The 11,560-nt window shown below is 52.8% G+C and overlaps 1 long non-coding RNA gene across 1 annotated transcript; it reads right to left on the bottom strand.

Annotated features, from left to right (window-relative positions):
- Positions 1-2,079: 2,079 nt before the first annotated feature.
- LOC144889774 (uncharacterized) lies at positions 2,080-3,835 on the bottom strand. The gene is made up of 3 exons (XR_013622060.1): positions 3,770-3,835; positions 3,039-3,256; positions 2,080-2,199 (listed from the first exon to the last, which is right to left on the bottom strand). It is a non-coding gene; the product is annotated as an uncharacterized LOC144889774 (long non-coding RNA).
- Between the last annotated feature and the right edge of the window lie 7,725 nt (positions 3,836-11,560).

The raw sequence follows: 11,560 nt of genomic DNA, 5'->3' as shown, positions 1-11,560 counted from the left end.
TTAACTTCCCTTTCCGCTTGGTCCCTCATGTCCCTCAATTTGCCTTCCATGCTGTTTTCTAACCCCTCTAACCCCTTTTGCATCCCTTCCATTTGATTCTCTTGAGCGGCCATTCTGTTTTCTACCCCCATTAACCCCTCCTGTATTTCCCCTAATCTATTGTCTAATCCCTCTATTCTACTCCCTAACCCTCCGATCTGGGCCCCCATTTGGCCCTCCAATCGCTCACCCATTTGTTCCATAAGGGCCCTCATTTGCAACATAAAAAGGTTCGGATCCACCAGGGGCGCTGCCACGGTCGCGGGCGCGGTGACCAGCGAGGCGCCATTTTGTGCGTCTGCTACCCTCGCTGCTTCGCTCTCCTCCTGTCCCTCATGTCCCTCAATTTGGTCCTGGACCGACCCTGCCTCACTCTCCACTACCGGACCCCAGCCGACTTGGTCTGCCATAGCGCAACTTTCAAAATTCGGGTTTTTATTTCCGTATAACAAAATCAAATTTCGCCGTTATAATTTCGCGCGGGAAACGCGCTCCGAATCGATTCTACTACAAATTTGGGCCTAATAAATTTAGTCCCGGGTTCGAATTCCACTCCTCGACACCAATTGTTACAGACGCGGTTGTGGATGTTAGTTTATCGAGCGGTTTGGTATGACCACGTCTGCACAAGTTACCCGATTATACTCGAACGTTGCCGAGTCGCGCTACGCTAGGTCAATGAAGGAAAAGGACACACGGCTGGGATTCAAATGACACGACACCAAGGGTTCAGTTCTCAAGACCTCCGGAGGAGGTTATATTAGGGCGGAAGGTTAGATTACAACTACAAGAGGAACAGCATAGAAAGATAGGCACTTAGACACACTCTTATATTAGGCCCAACAGACGACAGATAAACGGGACAAAGGCTGACTCACACGGGGATTGATGGCAAGGAAAGCGGGTATCGATGGCTCAAGGTGCACTCTTGGCTCAGGGCAGAATCGACTCGGTCCGGTCCAGAGATGCAGGGAGGTCACAGCGCTCGGAAGGCGACGTTCTTTCTCCAAGCTGGGGGCGCATCTGACCTCACATCCGGTACGTGGCCGCGTATATCCGGCGGGGAGTGACACGCCCTCGGCTCGTTAGCTCCGCCCCAGATGGAATCGGCACGTTGCTTCTCATTGGGTGCGTGCGGGGGGGGGTTACCGGCTCCGCCCTTGACGAGGGGCTGACAAGGAGCCCCTTCGTGGTAACCCCGTCGGAGCGCATGGTGGCGGCTAACCGAGCCGGTGTGAGGACGCACACTCCCCCGCGCAGCGCCGTGCCCCTCTGTTGTTGTAGTTGTTGTTTCATGTGGAAAATGGGAGGAGGTATGGGGAGGTCCTAAACTCACTACTGGTGCCATATAATCACATTCTGGTGCAACGAAGAGTCGGAATTAATGGAAACGAGTCCTTAACTGACATAGACTAAGAATAACTAGCAAGATGTCCGAAAGTTGTCTACGTGAGATGCGGTGGACCTGGGCACGACATTTAATGGGGGAAAAAGGGGAAGGTCGGTTCTACAGAGTGTTGTTTACAGACAATGGGACTAGGGAATGGGGGATTGGGGATAGTTGGGGAGTATTGGGGAAATAGGGGAATATTTACAAGCGGATATGGAGGCCAAATTCCATATTCGCAACATTATATATATATATAATATCGTTTTTAGCCCTAAAGCTGAATCACTTTTAAAATTTATGTATCTGGATCCACATTCGGATCTTCACCAAAATCTAATCATTTTGTCCTCATCACCCACCCAACCGGCCCACCATATTTCATCCGAATCCATCTACAACTTTTTGAGATATCCTGCACACAAAGAGACAGACAGGGGTGAAAACATAATGTCCGTACATCAGATGGTGAAGGTAACAAGTGCTACACATGATTGTTGTTATTTATTTATTTATTTATTTCCCTCCATAAATAAAATACAAGTGACTAAATTAATTTTGGGTAAAAAATAATAATAAAGAAAGCATCTTTTTTTAGAATCAAGAAAGTATTTTTGGAATGTTGTGCTAATTTATCCTTTGTAGTTATTTACCGCCCTTCAAACCACTTATCTTCCTGCAATCGCAATGCAACATCAGCAGCTTTAAAAATTCCCTTTGCTCTCAATTCCTCTTGCACACGCTTCAGGTAATCTGGATCTGGATATCCGTAACTGCAAAACAGAGCCAATTCACATTGTAAGTTAAATACAGAATGAATTATATGCAATACAAGCAATTCTGTCAATCGGTTTAATCACACCACAAAGGTGTACTGTACATAAGAATGCCTACCTCCTTCCCCACCCTTCTACACTAGAGATCGTAGAATTGCTAGCAATCATCTTCAAAAGTGCAGGTAGTGGTGTCTGAAATACCAGTATGACATCTGCAATCTATTTCACTGACATCAGTAATAAGATGTCACCTTTTATCATTTCTGAACAAGTGAAACAGTAAGTTTTGGTACTTTGTTGGGAGGGTGTCCACAATCAACATCTATACCAGCTGTAAGAGTACAGGTAGTCTTGTGGCGAGATGCAAACTATTTTATGTAATCCAAAGAAAGGCCCAGCAATAGAAAGTAAACTCACCCAGATTATTATCACATCCTTCAAAGAAAAATGTCAAGAGCTGTTTTCCGGGAGTGAGATATCATCCTGTGACACTAAACTTTCTTCAGTGTCTGATAATCGTAAGAACCAATCAAACTTGGTGGCCCACACTCTCCACCATGCGCTGCCTTCATTAAGAAACTTCAAGCGTACAAGTCTTAAAGTAACATCATTCTACAACATCACCCTGTCGCTCTGCAGGAAATATTCAATTCTCACTTTGTTCCCCCACAAGGACTGGCATGCATATCTCCAAATTTATTTCTGTGTGTATAATCTCTGGAGCTACCGTGCCTCACTACCAGCTATAATCTATCTAATACAGGTCATATATTTAGGCATCGTTAAAAAAATAAAACTCGACAATGCATTCCAAAGATGCTGATTTGGAATCTTACAGCATTGGTCCACCGTGAATGCTGGTTTTGTGATGAATGTCATTCCAAGTGACGACGTCGTCCATGCCGGTTGTACGGGAAGTACCAATGGTGAAAACGAGCCGCTGTTTAAAAGCCCTCTGAAGCAACCCCAGGACATGGCCTCCCTCAGGGTTGTCTGGTAGGAATGCTGTGCGGAATGTTCCATGATAAGGGTGCCCTGGATGGGGATGTTCTGCCTGTGGATGTGGAACATTGCCAACGAATCATACCAAAATACTCAATTTGGTGTCTAAGACTGCGATACATTCGATCGTTACTTATCCAATCGCAACCAAACTTGACAGGAGAACTAAAGGTCGCACGATGGAGGTTGTAGTGACTTCATTTCCCCTCCCTCCTCTCAAAGAGGATTTCCCACCTTCGGCGAAATCCGTGTTAAGTTGCCAAATTTTGGCATTTTTCCAAGGCCGCTTCTCATAACAAAGGTAATTTCTGTGTGTATAATGATAAGAACTCATTATAAGAACACAATATTAATGTTGTTGCAAACCAATATTAATACTAACAAAAGGGAGAAATGCTTTGCAATACATGTCCCCTACCGAGTAATCATGCCTTAATTTGGCCAGTGTATAATGCCGCTTTCTGTGCTGGCAATAATAAAAAATAACCTGATGGACATACGCATACCTGAAGCACAAACATGCATACAGCTTATGAGAATATATAAATACATCGTGGTTAAATACCTGGAATCATTCCAATTACACTGGGCCATGGACTGTCACCCAGGCCTAAAGCCTAAGGCCTGCCAATCTGTGCTGCTTCATGGAATGGTGGCACATGATTTTAATTGGGGTGGAGTCAGACCAGCTGTCCAGCCAATGGGTGTAAAGCAGTGGGGTGGAGTCAGGGCAGCTGAAAACGAAAACTGACCCATGTATAATATGTGATGTTCTCTATGTCCATAAAGTACATAACTGTGGAAAATTGGGGAAACGTGCCAAAACCAAACTTGTTCTGTAACTTGTCAAAATAAAGCCATGCACCAAGTTTCAGTTGAATATGTTAAAGTTGAATATGTTCAATATGTTTCAGTTCAATATGGAAGGGTGGCAGGTCTGCAAAACCACAGCTGGGATGGACAGACAGACAGATGGAGAGCAAACCTATAACCCCTTCTGGTGAAACTGGTAGGGGACTCATAATATCCCCTTGTAGCGGCTGCCGCTGGGGTTTCACAATCGCCTTGCACCTATCAAGGACGCGGAGCGATCACCATGCCGGGCTCGTCCAGGACGCCCGGGCAGGCCCGCGCTCAACTTGCCAGGCCTCGGTCGGGACGCTGGGCCACGCCCCCTGGCGCCGGGCCTGGGCAAACCCCCTGGGTTAATAGATATATATTGCTGACCGATAAACGGGTTTTCAGAGTGCCTGAGTGTTTGATTTCAATAAAGCAACTCAGATGAATTCCAGCTTTTTGTCGCGTCCATTCTTCTGATCGACGTGGGAGCCCCAGCTCCTTCATTGGTGACCTATCGACATGGACACGGCAGTCGCCCTTAAACTGCCTACCTTCTGGGAGGCTCACGCTGCGGTTTGGTTCGCACAGGCGGAGTCCCTGTTCGCCCTGCGAGGCATCACGGCCGACGACACCCGCTTCCACCATGTGGTAGCTGCGCTCGGGTCGGCTACCGCAGCCCGCGCCCTGAGCCTCCTCGAAAGCCCGCCAGCCGCTGACAAATACGGCGCGATAAAGCAGCTTCTCCTCGATGCTTTCGCCCTCCCATCGGCGGAACGCGCACGGCGCCTGCTCGAACTGCCTGAGCTCGGCGACACGCGCCCTTCCGAGCGAATGGACTACATGCTTTCACTGCTCGGCGAGCACTCTCCGGCATTCCTGTTCCGGGAGCTGTTCCTCCGTCAGCTGCCTAACCCGGTACGCCTCGCCCTGGCAAGCACGACGATCACAGATCCCCGGGCCCTTGCCAGAGAAGCCGACAAGATCTCCGCTGCAGGACGGCGCATCGCAGTGGCGACATGGGACCCACCGCCGTCCGACGCAACAACCATGGCGCCCGAGCACCCGGCACGGTCGACGGCCGAACTGCCGACGCAATTGGCGGCCGCTCTACCGTGCCGACCACCTCCACCCGACCAAGCATGGTGTTACTATCATGCCAGGTTCGGACAAAAGGCCCGGACATGCCGACCCCCGTGCACCTTCGGCAGGCCGGGAAACGGCCGGGCCGGCGTTCATTACCAGCCATGAGCGCCGGCCATACGGGCAACTTACTGTTCATCACGGATACAGCGTCCGGACGGCGCTTCCTGTGCGACACCGGCGCCCAACTGAGCGTCATACCCGCCTCTGACCAGGACAGGCAATCCGCGGTTTGCGGCCCCTCCTTAGTTGCGGCCAACGGATCGACTATCCGCACCTTCGGCCCGCGCAACGTCACCCTCTGCTTCGGCGGCCAACGCTTTGCTTGGACGTTTGTAACCGCCAACGTGCCCGTGGCTCTGCTAGGCGCCGACTTCCTCTGCGCACACGGACTGCTGGTGGACGTCCAACGGCGTCGTTTAATCAACGCTGAAACCTTCAGCTCCCTGGTATGCACATTGAGCAGCTCCGCGCCGACCGAGCTGGCATGCACCGTCCCGGCGGCGAACGAGTTTGCTCGCCTGCTCACGGAGTTCCCGGCCCTCACGCGGCCGACGTTTTCGGCCGTCGCAGTACGGCATGGGATCGAGCACCACATACCAACCACGGGCCTGCCGGTCTACGCCAGGGCCCGCCGCCTCGACCCAGCCAAGCTCGCCGTAGCGAAGGCCGAATTCGACGCGTTGGAGCACCTCGGCATCGTGCGGCGCTCCGATAGCGCGTGGGCCTCGCCACTGCACATCGTGCCAAAGCCGGGGGGTGGATGGCGCCCGTGTGGCGACTACCGCCGTCTGAATGACGCTACCACCCCCGACAGGTACCCGATCCCGCATATCCAAGACTTCTCCGCCCGTCTGGCGGGACGGGTCATTTTTTCGAAAATTGATCTCATACGGGGATATCACCAGGTACCTGTCAGGGCGGCCGACGTCCCTAAAACGGCAGTCATCACGCCGTTCGGCTTATTCGAATTCTTGCGGATGCCGTTTGGTCTCAAGAACGCGGCTCAGGCGTTCCAGCGCTTGATGGACGGCGTGCTGCGTGACCTGCCGTTCCTTTTCGTTTACCTGGACGACATCCTCGTCGCCAGCACGTCCCGGGCCGAGCACCTCCTCCACCTCCGAACACTGTTCGAGCGCCTCAGCGAGCACGGCCTCATCGTCAACCCGGCCAAATGCCACTTCGGCACGACGGCCGTTGATTTTTTGGGCCACCACATCACCAAGAACGGGGCCGTGCCGCTGCCAACCAAGGTCGAGGCCATCACCACGTTCCCGCGTCCCCGCACCATAAAGGCCCTGCAGGAATTCCTGGGAATGGTGAATTTTTATCACCGCTTCGTGCCCCGCGCTGCTCACCTCATGCGGCCCCTCTACGAAGCCCTCCGGGGCAAGCCGGCCAAGCACGACATCGTCTGGTCCGCAGCAATGGATGCGGCCTTCCAAAGCTCAAAGCGGGCCCTCGCCGACGCAACACTGCTCGCTCACCCGGTGCTCAACGCTCCCATCGCCCTCACCACGGATGCCTCCGACTACGCGGTGGGCGCCGTCCATGAGCAATGGGTGAACGGGGTTTGGCAGCCACTCGCTTTTTTCAGCCGGCAGCTCCGGCCGAACGAGCTCAAATACAGCACGTTTGACCGGGAGCTCCTCGGTCTACACCTGGCCGTCCGCCATTTCCGCCACCTCCTGGAGGGCCGACCTTTCACGGCGTTCGTCGACCACAAGCCGTTGATTTACGCCATGGCCAAGGTCACGGAGCCATGGTCGGCCCGCCAACAGCGCCACCTCTCCGCCGTGTCGGAGTTTACCACGGACATCCGGCACGTCGCCGGCAAAAACAACGCCGTGGCCGACTGTCTGTCCCGGGCCAGCGCGAACGCGGTCCACCTGGGCGTGGATTTTGCGCTTATGGCGGCGGACCAAACCACCGACACCACGGTGCAAGCCCTCCGGGCGGCGGACACGGGCCTCCGCCTGGCCGACATCCCCTGCGCGGACACTGTCCTGCTCTGCGACGTCTCCCAAGGCCAGCCTCGCCCCATCGTGCCCGTCACCTGGCAACGCCGCATCTTCGCCTCCCTCCACGGCCTTTCCCACCCGGGCCGGAAAGCTTCCCAGAAGCTGGTGTCGGCGCGTTTCGTCTGGCACGGCCTTCGTCGGGACGTCCGCGATTGGACCAGCGCCTGCACGGCCTGCCAACGGGCCAAGGTCCACCGACACACCCAGGCCCCGCTGGCACCTTTCACCGTGCCCGAACGACGTTTCGACCACGTCAACGTGGATCTGGTGGGCCCCCTCCCCCCGTCACGGGGGTTCACACACCTGCTCACCATGGTGGACAGGACCACCAGGTGGCCGGAGGCCGTTCCCCTCGTCTCCACCACCACCGCCGACGTGGCGCAGGCTTTCATCGCCACCTGGGTCGCCCGCTTCGGCGCACCGGCGGACATCTCGTCAGACCGCGGACCACAGTTCACCTCCGAGCTGTGGGGCGCGGTCGCCCGCAACCTGGGGGTCAAGCTCCACCGTACTACGGCCTACCACCCCCAAGCAAACGGGTTGTGCGAGCGATTCCACCGCTCCATGAAGGCCGCGCTCATGGCCGGCCTTCAAGACGGCGGTTGGGCCGACCGGCTGCCGTGGGTCCTTTTGGGCCTTCGCACGGCCCCCAAGGAGGACCTCCAGGCATCCACCGCCGAGCTGGTCTATGGCCAGGTGCTACGCATCCCGGGCGAATTCGTGCCCGACGCTACCAGTCCCTGGTCCGCAGCTCACCAGCGCTCGGACCTCCAGGAGGCCGCCCGACGGTTTGCCCCCGTGCCGACATCCCACCACGGTGACCCCCGGTCCTACGTCCCCCCAGCACTCCGCACAGCGGAGTATGTTTTTGTGCGTCACGACGCACATCGGTGGCCACTCCAGCCGCCGTACGACGGGCCCTTCCGGGTGCTGCGACGGGACGACAAGTCGTTCGTCATCGACATCGGCGGCAGGTCGGACCGGATTGCAGTGGACCGCCTCAAGCCGGCGCACGTGGACGTCGACCACCCACCACGGGTGGCCCTTCCGCCGCGGCGAGGCCGCCCCCCGTCCACGGGGCCCCCCACTCGACCGCCCACCACCTCACCGGACCCCCTCCCACGACCCGCCAGGGGTCGCTTCGGCCGGGTCATCAGGACCCCCCTCAAGTTGACCCTGCCGGTGCAAGTCGATTCTGGGGGGACGTGTGTAGCGGCTGCCGCTGGGGTTTCACAATCGCCTTGCACCTATCAAGGACGCGGAGCGATCACCATGCCGGGCTCGTCCAGGACGCCCGGGCAGGCCCGCGCTCAACTTGCCAGGCCTCGGTCGGGACGCCCGGGCATGCCCGGGCAGGCTCGCCCTCAACTTGCCAGGCCGCAGCCAGGACGCTGGGCCACGCCCCCTGGCGCCGGGCCTGGGCAAACCCCCTGGGTTAATAGATATATATTGCTGACCGATAAACGGGTTTTCAGAGTGCCTGAGTGTTTGATTTCAATAAAGCAACTCAGATGAATTCCAGCTTTTTGTCGCGTCCATTCTTCTGATCGACGTGGGAGCCCCAGCTCCTTCACCCTCTCCATAAGGAGTTTTTCTTCTTTGGCCTTAACTGTTATGTTAACGTGTATAAAGAGATTATCTTGGCCTATCGTAGGTAAAGCCTAGCAGAAGTAAAAAATATTATAAACCACACACATGTATGATAACCTTTTTAAACCGTCGCTGCTGCTGTTTAACACAAAACTGAAAAATTTGGAGGAATCCCGACATCCTTGAGGAATTCTATGCTTATCACGTCCACCACAGACCAATGGACCAGAGCCTATAGATCTACTGTAATCTATATACCCCAGAGAGGATAATAACATGACCTTGCCTGTCGCTCCCATAGTAGTGGAGTGGCTTATGGAAATGATCGTGACACGCTGGCGCAAAGCACTAAATTTGGCACAGTTATACTTTAGGACCATAAAAAACTTTTGAGAGGGGGCTGCCCGATTTTCGAGGCCCAGGTCAAGGTCAGGTCAAGGTCAAATTATGTGTTTGTCATGTTTTTGCCATATCCAGCTCATAGCTGTCATAGAAACATTATCTCAGTGTCTAAATAATCATTTTTAAGGACAAGGAATCCATTTGTATTATGGAAAATATCCTCAGGTGCTGCCATATTGTATTTCAAGGTCAGGTGAAGGTCAAAGGTCATATTATGTGTTGGTCATTTTTGCATCGGTGTTTTTGACGTACATCGATACGCTGAGGGAGGATACTGGATTGGCCAGTACAGAGGAGGTCGCGGCCTGCATGACTTATGCTTCACAATTTCCGCGACAGAGACACAGTCCTGTGCATGGCAGTCCTGCGTTCCTGCACATGCAATTCTTTGAACAAGTGGGTGTCGCCTTACATCCGCACTTGAGTAGTTCTCTACAACTAAGAGCAGCAGCTGACAGGGTTGTCCAGGTTGGACGCCACCCGGTATCTGCTTTGGTCCACCCAAAGCCATCTGGATTTGGTGCAGCTAGGATGGGCTTCAGACTCTCTCTCCAAATGCTGGCTTGGTACAGGCATCGATTTACATGCTGGAGCAGTGCGTTCTGAGTTGGAGGAAGCTTCTCCATCATCTTCACTCTCCTTGGGAATAGCTCCTGTCGAAGGTCATTCACATTGACATGTGGGGTTGTGTTGTCGTACATGATACAGGTAAACCGCTCGATCACATTGAATGCTGGAGATGTAATCACATGTGGAACAAACGCAGTCAGGGACGTAATGGTGAATCCTTCTGTGGCTGTCGGGTAAGCTTTCCATGCCTTCCAAGCTGACTTTTTGCCTTTACCACTGAATTGGGATGTTACATCAGAGCCAGAGAATGCATGGAAAAACGTCAGAGCACGAGCTTTGTCTTCCCCAAGTTCCTGGCAGATTGAGTTGACATGGTAATAGCGGAAGTGTTGACCAGTACCAAAGCCAACCCATAGTTGCATACCTGGATGGTGCTGCACAAGATCATGAAACACTCCCACCAGAATCACAATCACGTCTGTGTCTACGGTTCTGATGAGAACAGTAGTCGCCCCTTCCCTTAGGGCATCGTTTACATGAAGACATATTCTACTGTCTGTTTCTTCGTGATCACTCTCTCCCATTGTGATGTTAGCCTGATTCGATTGGACTCGTGGACCAGATGTAATGTAAACCTGTTTGGTAAGCGGATAGTCGCGTTTGACTACGTCCTCCGTCAGCAGTGCGAAAAGCTCCTCCTTGTTGGTAGGACCCTGTAGAAAGCCAGCGAAGTTACTTGGTAACTTCGTATTGCGGGATACCTTTCTACGTAATCCTTTCCCTCGTTTCTCTCGAGTTGTGGCTTTGAGCCTATATGGCCGTCACCTGGTGGAACTTCCCATAATAGTAATGGATTCATTGACTAAATATGTTGGTTATGTGACTAAGACCAAGTTTTTTAGGTTATCTATAAGCTGGATATTGCAAAAACATGACAGACACATAATTTGACATTTGACCTTGACCTGACCTTGACCTGGGGCTCGAAAATCTGGCAGCCCCCTCTCAAAAGTTTTGTATGGTCCTAAAGTAGAACTGTGCCAAATTTGGTCCTTTGGGCCAGTGTGTCACGATATCACTTAAATTTGGACTTTAGCCACCCCACTATAGGGAGTGGGTCTATTGTACATCAAATACATCATTTCATCCCAAAATATAATCAATAGCCGAAGCCAAACTCCTTACAAAGTTCCAGTTTTTCCATTCTGAGAGCTTGCTTCTATATCGTGTCAAATTCCATGCAACCCCTCATTCCTCCCCACACCCATTATTTGTCCTTCCATGAGGCTCGACTTTGAATATAATATATATAATTATATATATATATACATGCACCCACGGACATACTTGGTATTTGGTTAATTACCCCATTTCACCTGTGGGAAGGGATCTCAAATTAATATCATTAGTATTGTCATGCGGCCGCCTCTGATGAAAATCAGGCGGTCACGGAAGCCGATTGCGAAGGCCTTAGCTCTCGAGGTGAAAACTCAATGGCGGACTCAAAGACAGAAAGCTATACAAAATTGCGCAGGGTGGAGGGGCGGCGCAAGACCCCTGTAGTCTTACCTGTTCTCGGGGCGTCTCCAATGCCGCTGCAAATTAAATAAACCACACGGAAAACTGCATTCAGGTATATACAGAAAATAATACAAGGATTTATTTACAAAGATAGCGGGACAGGAAAATACGCGCCGGTAATAAATGTCCAAATCGGGACGTCCCCACACACTGATTTCGGATACGAGACAAGGGAAAATGAATTAAGGAAAATAAAACGTTCGTTATGTATT

Source organism: Myxine glutinosa, chromosome 1 (genome assembly GCF_964187855.1).
Source record: "Myxine glutinosa chromosome 1, kmMyxGlut1.1, whole genome shotgun sequence".
In the NCBI taxonomy this organism is placed as follows: Eukaryota; Metazoa; Chordata; class Myxini; order Myxiniformes; family Myxinidae; genus Myxine; species Myxine glutinosa.
This window is presented reverse-complemented; position numbering and strand designations above follow the sequence as displayed.